Source organism: Prionailurus viverrinus, chromosome C2 (assembly GCF_022837055.1).
Source record: "Prionailurus viverrinus isolate Anna chromosome C2, UM_Priviv_1.0, whole genome shotgun sequence".
Taxonomy (NCBI): domain Eukaryota; kingdom Metazoa; phylum Chordata; class Mammalia; order Carnivora; family Felidae; genus Prionailurus; species Prionailurus viverrinus.
The window spans coordinates 57,728,154-57,740,202 of NC_062569.1; the positions used below are offsets into that span (position 1 = coordinate 57,728,154).

General features: G+C 34.4%; 1 long non-coding RNA gene across 2 annotated transcripts in view; it reads left to right on the forward strand.

Moving 5' to 3' along the window:
- The window catches only part of LOC125174398 (uncharacterized), an 872,840-nt gene that overhangs the window by 805,099 nt on the left and 55,692 nt on the right, over positions 1–12,049 (forward strand). For both annotated transcript variants that reach the window (XR_007155439.1, XR_007155440.1), the window contains one exon: positions 2,584–2,623. This is a non-coding gene — a long non-coding RNA (uncharacterized LOC125174398). The remainder of the gene's footprint in view (positions 1–2,583; positions 2,624–12,049) is intronic.

Below are 12,049 nucleotides of genomic sequence, written 5' to 3' on the forward strand. Positions count from 1 at the left end.
ATCTCCAAGCCCAAAAGAGTTGATATCAAAAGGTGACCATGCTGGCACTCTGATCTTAGACTTACAACCCATAGAACTGTGAGAAAATATGTTCTGTTGTTAAAGCCACCCAGACTATGGTATTTTGTCAAGGTGGCTTGAGCTAAGACATTTCAAAAGGTTTATATTTTAGTAAAGAAGTCTATGGTATATTTCAAATTTATTAAGGAGTACTTTTTTGAATCTCTGAGATAGGCCTGAGGAAGAATGCACTGCAAGTTATTATGGTTTTTCTTTGTGGATTTTGTTTTTTGTTTTTGTTTTTGTCTGAGGGAATTCAGGTCAAATATACAATGCAATGTAAGCTTATTATCTAAATGCAACTCCTTCCTGTATTATAAAAAATAATCACCAATATGGTCACGTAAAAATTTCCTTCTTGCTATTCATCTTACAAAGGATTAATTACTCTGCATTGCTGCTATTTTAATAATATACAGGTGATGTATGTTTAATATATATTCTAGTATATGTACATATGGGGTGGAGAGAGAAAGAAAGAGGGAAAGATATTTTGGGATTTAAACACTTAGCGCTTTCTAGTTATAATATGATTGATGAGACAGATCTAATCCTTCATTTCCTTTCCTGTTTCCTGTGATCATTTATCTACTAGAGGCAGATTACATATTCCTAAAAAAATCATATTTTATGATACCATTTTAACTTCAAACACTCTATTTCTTAGACAGATATGTGAGTTGATTATTAAGGACTTTAACATCTCAAGTAAATTTGCATTTTAAAATGAGATAATATTATAAAATTTCTAGATGGTTTTCATAACCATAAATATGTAAAATATCAGTAGATACAAGGCATTTAGAAGATTTACCTGCAGTTATCAAAAAAATCATTTGTGGTATGAACAGATCAGCCCTGCCTAGAAGACATATTATCCAACAGGAATCTTATTTACATACATGTCGGTCTCTGTGGTCTCATGCCCATCAAAACACAATTAATGGAGTTCTGAAACATAAAGATGTCTGATTTTCTCATTGCGAGTACCCCTTTATCAAGTATCTTGACTAATGACTTTTCATTACATCATCTCTTTACAAAATGATGAATGAAACCTTTTAAAACTAACATTTTGCTGTAAGGGTTGTCAGATTTAACAAATAAAAATACAGGATGCCCAGTTAATATGGTAATGTTGGGGAGAATCTAATAGTAAAAAAAATATTATTTATCTTATATTCAAGTTTAAATGTACATCCTGTATTTTAGCTGGCAAGTCTACCTGACGTATACAGTACTTCTTTGAAACTACAGAAAACAAGCTTTTAGTCAGATTTCAGGTATTTAGTGGTATTTATCTAACATTTTGATGTTTTGCTTTAGCCCCACGGAAAAATTAACCCTAAACTTATTGCTGAGATTATTTGTCTTAAATAAATAACCTTTTTTATTAAGTTTGGCAAAAATTGACCAAAATTGAACCATTTATTTTTGAGGCATTTACTTGTAAATGTTTGTATCTGATCATTACTGTCTTCTGAAATAAATGTCAATAGATTGTGATTAAATTCTGACATGTGATTCAAAGACTCTGTCCTCTCTATTTAAAGACTGTTTCACTAAAGAAATCTGCAAAATATAATTTCAAATATAAATATAAACTATGCTCTTTAAAAAAAGTTCGCCTTTCTGGCAAATCTTCTGCAATGATATCAGTGTAAATTTGCTTTTCAAAAGATATGATATAAAATAATTAGAATTATTTTCTAGGCTATGCCCAGAGTTCACTTATGACTTACCATAAGTGGTAGATTGTTATGGTACTGACCAATGGATCACATCTTCCTGTGTACATGGAATAATATAGACCCTTCCAACATTGACCCTGGCCTAGATATGAGATTTACTTTAGTCAATAAAACAGTATCCTTTGTGCATTGGGATTAATCCTATGTTGCTCTTTAAGCTCCCTTTGAGGGAGCATCAGACACCTAGTGGAAGATGAGATTCAGGGTGCATAAGTCACAGAGAAGCAGTTGCAGCTGGGGTCCCTGACACCAAGGATCCACCAAACAATAGATGGACAGGATCTCCAGCCAGATCTTATCAGCAAAAAAAAAAACTGCTCGGCTGAGTCCAATTCAAATTTCCAATCCACAAAATCATGGCAGCTTAAGCGCTCTTATTTTTTTTTTTTTTAATTTTTTTTTTCAACGTTTATTTATTTTTGGGACAGAGAGAGACAGAGCATGAACGGGCGAGGGGCAGAGAGAGAGGGAGACACAGAATCGGAAACAGGCTCCAGGCTCTGAGCCATCAGCCCAGAGCCCGACGCGGGGCTCGAACTCACGGACCGCGAGATCGTGACCTGGCTGAAGTCGGACGCTTAACCGACTGCGCCACCCAGGCGCCCCTTTTTTTTTTTTAAATTTTTTTTTTCAACGTTTATTTATTTTTGGGACAGAGAGACAGAGCATGAACGGGCGAGAAGTGCTCTTATTTTAAGTCAGTAAGGTTTGGGGTGGTTTGTTATGCAGCAATAGGTAACTGATATATCCTATGTTTTCAATGATCTTTCAGAATGGATTATCGGTGTACCATGTCGCACTGCCAAATAACCGTAAGTACTTCGGATTTTGCCATGGCCCGTAGCAGTATCCTGACTTCCTATTTGTCTACATGCCTAAATAGGAGCAGTTTCTCTTGGAGTGAGTCATTTTTGAGTCCTCTGGTCTCTTCAGGCTCTCCCTGCTGATACTGCCAGTGGGGGTTTTAATAACGGTAATATTTATGATGTGATACTTTTCTGGCTTCTAGTAACAAAGTAGAGAAAAGCCAATTCATTTCAAGTTAGCTGCTACAATAGCTGATAGATGGTAAGAGTGATAAATACCTTAATAATTTCTATTGGAATGAGTCTCCTATTAGTGAAACTTCTTAACGGTACTAAGAGCCATAAATTGTTCTACTTTCCAATAAATGATTATGCCAACTTGTGGTAACACAGATTGAGCAATTTTAGAAACATTGAGTGTTTTTGCTTGAATAATGTTGGGTATTTTAGAAATATACATATTTTATTGTTTTAAATAATTTGAAAGGTGAATCATTTAAAATTAATGTTTCCTGCCTTTTTCTGAGAAAACTGAATCAATGGCACCATCATAAATATTTTTAGGAATAATTTTTCTCTCCTTCAATCTGTTCCCTTTCTTTAAAACTTTCAAAATGTCTTAATTGTATACAATTCATTCATTTGTTCTACTGTTTGAGCACTCACCATGTGCCATAAGCTGTGATAAGCAATGACAGTGACATTGGAAGATTTGGGCCTGAAGGATGTGGGTTATAGACACAATAAATATATGAATAATTAATATTCAAGAAGTTCAGAGTATATGTAGTAAAATTTAATGGAAAAAAGCTCATAAGCTGAAAATGACTTAAATGTATAAATCAGTAATTCTAGCTTCCAGTAAAAATTAATAAAAAATACAAAGATTATTGTGAGACTTCTAAAATGAATGGAAAATAAATAATACTACAAGAGCAAAGTCAGAAAGTAAAATTTCCTACATAAGTATAAAACTTATTTTGGTCTAAGACTTCTACATAGCAATTCTGTGTAGAAGTTTGTTTACTCTGCCTTCCAAATAATTGAACAAAATGTATATTGTTTATGTCATAAAGTGACACAATTTCAGGTATTATGTGAGATCAAAGGATGAATAAAACATGGGCCCTGCTTTAGATTTCTCTTAATATGAGATGAAAGACAAACATAATAAACACTGGATAGTCAGAATGTAAGACAGTAGTAACTTTCATAAAACAAAGTGATAAGGAATTACAAATAGGAAATTAATTCTAAATGGGAGGCTTTGCAAATGACTTATGGGGAAACAACTTCTCATCTTCCTTTCTCTTTCTTGATACTGGGATAATTCAAAGGGCATTTCTTGTAGAGAACATAGCTTGGATGAGAGAACTGAGTTGGAAATTACAGATCTCATGCGGTTGAGAGATTATCCCATTGGATTATCATGAGAGGGAGGAGGTTCTCTTTGTGTTTCTTTTTTTTTTTTAATCTCAGAATTCTTTATTTTTTAATATTAAATTTATTGTCAAATTGGTTTCCATACAACACCCAGTGCTTATCCCAACAGGTGCCCTCCTCAGTACCCATCCCCTCCCCTCCCCTCCTTCCCACCCCCCATCAAAATTAAAAACTGAGAACAACAATCTCTTTGTGTTTCAAGCACACAGAGATGTTGTCACCATTAGGTATTAATGAAGCCTCAAGATTACATCTGTTAGAGCCCCTTTGTAAGTCAGCAGCTCCCTTGCTTACCCCAGTGTGAGTATCCTTGCTGCTAGTTTCTTTTTGCATCCTGACATCAATAAAAATGAAATGTACTGACTAAAGGAGAAGCTGGAATCATATATGGAATGAATTGATTGTTGTAATGAGTTATTCACAGTTCATTTTGTGGAAGAAGGAATCATGGGCACATCTTAAGCAAAGGCTCGATATGATTTATTCATTCTTTTAATTTGTAAAGTAGAAAACTAACTGAAATAGGGAAATGTGTTCGCCCAGAGAATTATTGGGGAGCAGAATTGCCAAAGGTGTGATAAAAGTAACAAATGGACTAATAGGGAAAGATATTTCAGAGATGTTATTTCAAAAGATGCAGATAGATTACAAGGAATGCTTGGAAATATGTAAAAATATGCAATAAAATAGGAGTAAACACTTTTAACCACTTTAACTTTTAATAGTTTAATTTCTACAACAGCCCCTTGAAATATTTTGTTGTTGTTTTTGTTTTTCTTTTTTTTTTAACGTTTATTTATTTTTGAGACAGAGAGAGACAGAGCATGAACGGGGGAGGGGCAGAGAGAGGGAGACACAGAATCAGAAGCAGGCTTCAGGCTCTGAGCCATCAGCCCAGAGCCCAACGCAGGACTTGAACTCACGAACCGCAAGATCATGACCTGAGCCGAAGTCGGACACTCAACCGACTGAGCCACCTAGGCGCCCCTGTTTTTCTTTTAATGTATACCCATTTAGAAGGTGAAAAGCCCTTTGGTCCCAAAATGCAAAGTTCTTAGCAGGAAATCAAATGGTAAATTAGAGTCAGGGAAAGAACTTAAGAACCTTTGTCTCCTAACCCTTCCGTAAATTTTTGATATTACATTTTTTCCTATCATAAATTTTAAGTTATTGCTGAGACAAACAAAATGAAAGACACCAAAATCTTTACTGAATTATATCAGTATATTCTTAAACCTTACTTGCACATATACATAGTAATCAGAAACTGCTATTGTTTTTAACGGTAGGGACATCCCGTTAAGCAAGAACAGCTCAAAAAAGAAGTGTTGTATTTTTGTTTAAAACATATCCTTTGTTCTAAATTAGATATTTCACTGTGAGCATGGTATGCAGTCTGAATTTTCAAAGAGCTTTTGTTCCCTGTAAGGAAGAAGAGGAGACATATATTAAAATATGCAGTTTGGAAAATGTTATTCTTAAAGTGCCTCTTCTAACTATAGTTTACTATCTTCACCCAATTCCCAAATGCCAGCCAGCTGTAGTCACACAACTTTAATACGTTAGCTCTGTAGCTGATAATATCTTTTTAGAAGTAGTTTCTCTACCTTAGTTTTTATGGCATTATTTCACTTACTGCTTATATTGATCTTGGTGACTCCACTCATATGTTTCTATCACCAGGATCCCTAAATAATATGCTTTCCCCTTAAACCTAGTACCTAAACAGTAAAATTTCCTCTATATATGAAAAAGTGAAGCCTTATCTTTAAGGTTCCCTCTATATTTCAAAACCTAAGGTTCTCAGAAAGTCTATTATAGAAGAGAGCTTCCTGCAGGAACCATTCCCTTGTGAAGGAAGTACCTGTTAATTGTGCAGTTATCTGAAAGTTTTATGTTAATCACAAAAAAAATGTAACCATATATTCTATAGATTCTATATTCTATAGTTATTTAATGCCTTAAATCTTTGTTGCAAAAAGATTGGTAACTTTCAGCTTTAGATAAAAGTTCCAGGTTTAAGGACACAAACTCTGTATATAAACATAAATTTCCATTCTCAATGGGCTCAGTAGGTCCTAGTTAACAGTAATCCAATTAGTTGAAATAAGACTCAGTAAATTGACTCCTATGTGACATCTATCCCTTAAAAATATCATCTTCTTAGCTACAGATTCTCATGATATTTAACAAAAAATATTTAATGTAGGGGGCCTGGGTGGCTCAGTAGGGTAGTTGTCTGACTTTAGGAAAATCATGGTCTCCCAGTTCGTGAGTTTGAGGCCCGCTTCGGGCTCCCTGCTATCCACACACAGCCCACTTCGGATCCTCTGTCTCCCTCTCTCTCTTCCCCTTCCCAGCTTGTGTGCCGGTGCTCTCTCTCTCTGTCTCTCTCTCAAAAAAAAAAAAAAAAAGTGTATTTGGTACCTACCTCTGTTTTCTTTGGTTATTTTCCCCAAATATGAATCTTGTAAGGCAAAAAGTAATGTCATGTGGGATATATATATTAATATCATATATATGATAAATTTTAATGTAATTTCACTTGAAAGTAAAAGATGTGGAGTGTTTTGGGGTGCAAAATTGTTTTCTACTATAAACTGAAAAATGCAATATCTACCTATAGTCAAAGAGGTCTCAGATTGATCAGAAACAGATAATATTTTGTAAACTATATAAATAAAATGTATCTTATGAGCAGGGTAAATATGACCTTAAATATTTTGGGTTTGTCCTTGCCCACATACCTCTCCTTAAAATATCAGATTGATTTTTTTAGGGCTGAATATTTATTTCTGAGATTAAAAAAAAATAAAAAATACTGAAAATTTAACTATACACAAAAGATGAACTGATAAAATATGTATATAGAAGAAATCATAAATACAGACTTATGTATTGAAGATTCTGTTATCAACTTCTGTTTTCTTTTAACAGTGAAATTAGGGAGGCCCTTTGCCCCTTGTGAATAGATTGGTGTCTTAGCCTTGGTTTTTATGCATTCATTTTTGATATCCCAATCTATCACAAGCTTTCTATACAAGAGATCTTGCACATTTTTCCTAGTGTAATACTAACTTTCTCATTCATGCACACATTCTGAAAATAACTGTAACTTATGTGTCAGTGACTGTTCTCATTAGGGGGAGTTTAGTAGTGAATAAAATAGATCAAATTCTTTCATTCATAGCACTTACATAAGACGGCAAAGTGTGGTAGTTGAGAACATAAATTTTGGAACCACTTATGTGGGTTGAAATACCAACTTCTTTATAATTTTAACTGTGTAGCTTTCAGCAAGTTATGTAGTCTCCTTGTAGTTTAGTTACCTCATTGGTAATATGGGAATAATTATATATCTTTTATATAGTTGAATGAGTTACTTACTCTAAATAAAATGCTTAGAACAATGTCTGGCACATAGTAACCCTGGTATATATGTCATCTAATGTTTAGGTATTTGTAGGGAAGACAGTCCATAGATAAATTAAAAAATAATACCAAGCAATAGGGAATGACAGATTATTGGTTATCCTCTCTAATAAAGTGAAAAAGAGCCACCTGGGAGAAAAGCATTCAATGCAGAGGGAACGGTGAGTGCTAAGGTCCTTGAGGAAGAGCAGATAAGCTGAGAGTGAGCAAGCTGGAGAGTAATAGCAGGTAACTTTTCTTTTCTTTTCTTTCTTTTCTTTTCTTTTCTTTTCTTTTCTTTTCTTTTCTTTTCTTTTCTTTTCTTTTCTTTCCTTTTCTTTTTTTTCTCTTTCTTTCTTTCTTTCTTTCTTTCTTTCTTTCTTTCTTTCTTTCTCTCCTTCCTTCCTTCCTTCTTTGAACTCTAGCAACAGCCACAAATATTCTTTACTCATTGCGTATGTAACTGAAACCATGAATCTCTTTGGGGCGCCTGGTTGGCTCAGTCGGTTAAGCGTCCGACTTTGGCTCAGGTCATGATCTCACAGTTCGTGGATTCGAGCCCTGCGTTGGGCTCTGTGCTGACAGCTCAGAGCCTGGAGCCTGTTTCAGATTCTGTGTCTCACTCTCTCTCTGCCCCTCCCCTGTTCATGCTTTGTCTCTGTCTCAAGAATAAACATTAAAAATAAATAAATAAATAAATAAATAAATAAATAAAACCATGAATCTCTTGAAAGAATAGCTGTCATATCCTTGACTAGTACCATGGACAATCATGATTGCATCTATCATGATATATTTTTTCTTGAAGTGATTAGGGTGTTTTCTCTGGGAAAAGAGTAGAACTCTAAGAATCATGGTGATGTGCTGATTTTGAGTGGGAGAAAACATGATAAAAATCACTGGGCCTAAGTCTTTCAAGTTCTTTAACCAAAAAACCACTCCAGATTCCATTTTTAGCACTTCCAGCCCTCCTTCCCCCCTCCACACACATCCCACCCTCAAATTGTTATTGATATAATAATCATGGTAAACTAATCTAATAATGATTTGAAAGGAGCTAATGAGTCATGTCTACACAGGTTTTAAGTAGATTTAAGTTTTTATGTAGGTATTCTCAAGAACCATCCTACATATTGCTGACAAATTAATCTTCCCAAAGCAATCTTTTAAAGTCTGTATTTAAGTATTTTGAGAGACATGCATACGCGCACACACACACACACACACACACACACACGAGTGGGGGAAGGGCAGAGAGAAAAATAGAGAGAATCCCAAGCATGAGCCCAATGTGGGGCTTGAACCCATGAACTGTGAGATCATGACCTGAGCTGAAACCAGGGGTTGGGCGCTTAACCTACTGAACCATCCAGGCACCCCTTCCCCCAGCAATTTTAACTGAAATTTAAACATATTCAGTACACTTTGTCTACAGAAGAAAATCCAGTCTTCTAGTCAAATTATTCAGAGTTTCCACAATTTGGCCAAGCCATTTGTGCATATATGCCTATGACTACAGTCGCATATCAACTCAAATTGCCTAAAATTGGTCACTGAGCTTTCTGAACAGACATGCCGTGTATGAACTCTATACCATCACTCACTAAGTTCCTTCCGCCTAGGACTGCTCCTTCCATTGTCTGTGGCTTTTCTTGGCCTCTATGCAGATATTAAATGTCACTCCCTCCAAGAATCTGCCCTTGACTCCTACTTGTTACAAATAATATGTTGCTTAACTCTGGTTATGTGCTTCTTATTTGAAATACCTCATGCCCAGAATAGGTTAGCAGTTAAGAGCATAGAAATTTGGAATTAATTGACTTTGGTTGAGTATGGGCTTCTCTTTTAAAGCTGTTTTTGATCAGTTACTCAATATTTCTGAGCTTTATTTCCTTTCTTTTTAAAATCTTAGCATATCTTTTTATACTTAATATAGTACCTGGCACATTGCTGATACTCAAACGCTATCTTTAAAAGTTGTACATTGTATATTCATATGTATCCTATATAATTTCCCATACTAGATTTAATGTGATGAATTAGGCAATATATTCCTTTTCCTTTTGATGAGGACCTCATTAAAAACCTGCTCGTTTTATTTCTAGGAGGAAATGGGTACCAGATAAATACACACACACATACACACATACACACACAGATATAATGTGCTTTATTTTCATGGAGATCAGAACTGCTACCACAGAAAAACTGATTTTTTCATTTTTATTTAACTTTATTTGATTAAGGCTTTAACCAAATCTTATAAAAATATTCGGAATTTCATATAAGGAAAAATATTAACTGAACTGTTTTACAAGATGTCATAAAAAGAACAAAAACCCTCTTCTACTACTGTGAAACTTTTTTTGTAGCTTATAATTTATACACATCCAGTCACGAAATAGGTATAATTTCAATTGCCTGCCTTTGTCTTTGATCTTAGCCTAGGTCTGAGAGGAATCTAATCTTGCTGCTAGAGTTTACTTTAAATGGCTTTGCTGTAATAGGTTTAGAATGGCTTACAATCATCATCTGTTTCCACAATTACTTATCACTCTACCTAAGCTAACAATTACAGCTCCCATAACAGCATAATAGGATACATCACAATGTATAGGAAGCCAGCATTATCTTTAAAATTGAAGTATGAGAAGAAGGCAATATACACATATGTATTATGAAAGGGTTTCAGTCCAATGTTCTGGGTAACAGCCACTCTATGTTAAAATAATTCAATGGATGTCATTATTTTCTCTTGTTATTCTAGAAATATATAATGAGATTGAATAATTGGATAAAGCTATTTCTTTGTCCTTACGTGTACATGTTTGGAAGAAGCAATGATCCTAGAGCATCGTATTCTGTCTTAGTTCTGTAGAGCAGAAAATATGGTCAAAGCTGCGTGCCCAGGGTTTTAAGATAGTCAAGTAGACCGAGTGAAAGTCAGATTTTATGTTTAAAGCTAATTTATTGCCCTAGCTCTCCCTTTTGTTCCACTTTATAATTTTGTTTATGGGGATGTATGTATTTTACAGGTAGACATTTGAGTTGATTGAAATTAATGAAGTAGTTATCAAAATGTGTCAGGATGAAAAGACGAGACACTGGAGCTGATCACAGTGGCAAATGAAGGCCCTGCCAATGCAAAGATAAGAGACTTGCACATATTTAAAATATTTCTCATGGATATGGCAGATTATTTGGGGGAAGATTAAGTAGATTAACACATGGCACTGGCCCGAATTTCCTGAAAGATCCCTTGTTAGTCTGAGTTTTTGTAATCCTTTGTGTCAAATTATTTGACCTGTTCAGAGAGGCAAGCACACATGCTTTATAGCATTTAATTAAAATCAAATCACTTAGTTTCTAAGACAGACAGAGACATCTTGGGAATTCAACAAATATTGAACTACCATTTCCTCCCTAGTAACTATTCTGAGAAAGGAATTATTATAATCAGTGTTTGGGGATGTGAAAATTAACCCTCAACAGAAAATGCCAGCCCCTTTTAAACACCTCTATCAGTTATGCTACAAAATGTTGAAATTATGGTTATGTACTAGTGTGGAAATAACATCCTAAAGAACCTTTAGAATGGTGTCAACACCCATTTGTAACCTCCAAACACATACCTTCTAAATCACAATTATTTTTCTGCACAGTGATATGCCATTATTTAATAAATAGGACGTTCAAAATTATATAATGAAAATAGATTTTACCTTTTATCATAAAACCCATTGTCAATAGATGGCAATAATATTCTTTGCAGTTGATTTCTTCCTTCTCTCTAGTTAGCCCTTCCTGATAAAAATTTCATAAGACAGTAAGGTTATTTATATCTGAAAAGTTCTATATTTCTATCATTATAATTTTTCATGTCAATATAGGCCAGCTATGGGGGAGGTATAGCATGACATTGCTTTATTAATGCTGACACTTTCCTGTGGATTGAAGGAGTTTTTATCCTGTGTATATATAGAGGCATGCTATTAGCATTCAGATGTGGCTTCTCCATCAACTAATCCACTTCAAAATATTTGCATGAAATCAAATTTGCTTACTAGTCAGCTACATATAAAATGTAATTTATAGACCTGGGTTCACATTAGTGAAGTTTAGTTATTTAGAGCATAGAAGAATTATCAGTCGGTCTCATTACCAAAGGAAGACAGGCAGTGAACTCCAGAGGCACTGTCACTTTGCCTGTCCTGAGTTGATTTATACAGTGTGTTATTTCAAATGTTTAAAAATATGTCGATCTTGGAGTTGTAGTGATAGAGTTGGTAATGTTGAGATTTGAAATTTGTCATTTATAAGATTCCATGAAGTGACAGTTTTTTTCCCCTATGAAATTTATAGAGTAAATTTACAAAGTAAATTTAGTCCCATTACGTTTGAACAAATTTGAGGCTGAGACCTAGTTATCTAAATAAAACATGTGATTTCTGCAAAGTTTTATGCATTAAAACATGTTTAAACTACAATGGCAGCTTAAGTAATTATAATACCTTTTTTATATTATAACTGTTTTTTTAATGTAAATAATTGCCTAGATTGACCATTGTGCTATATGGA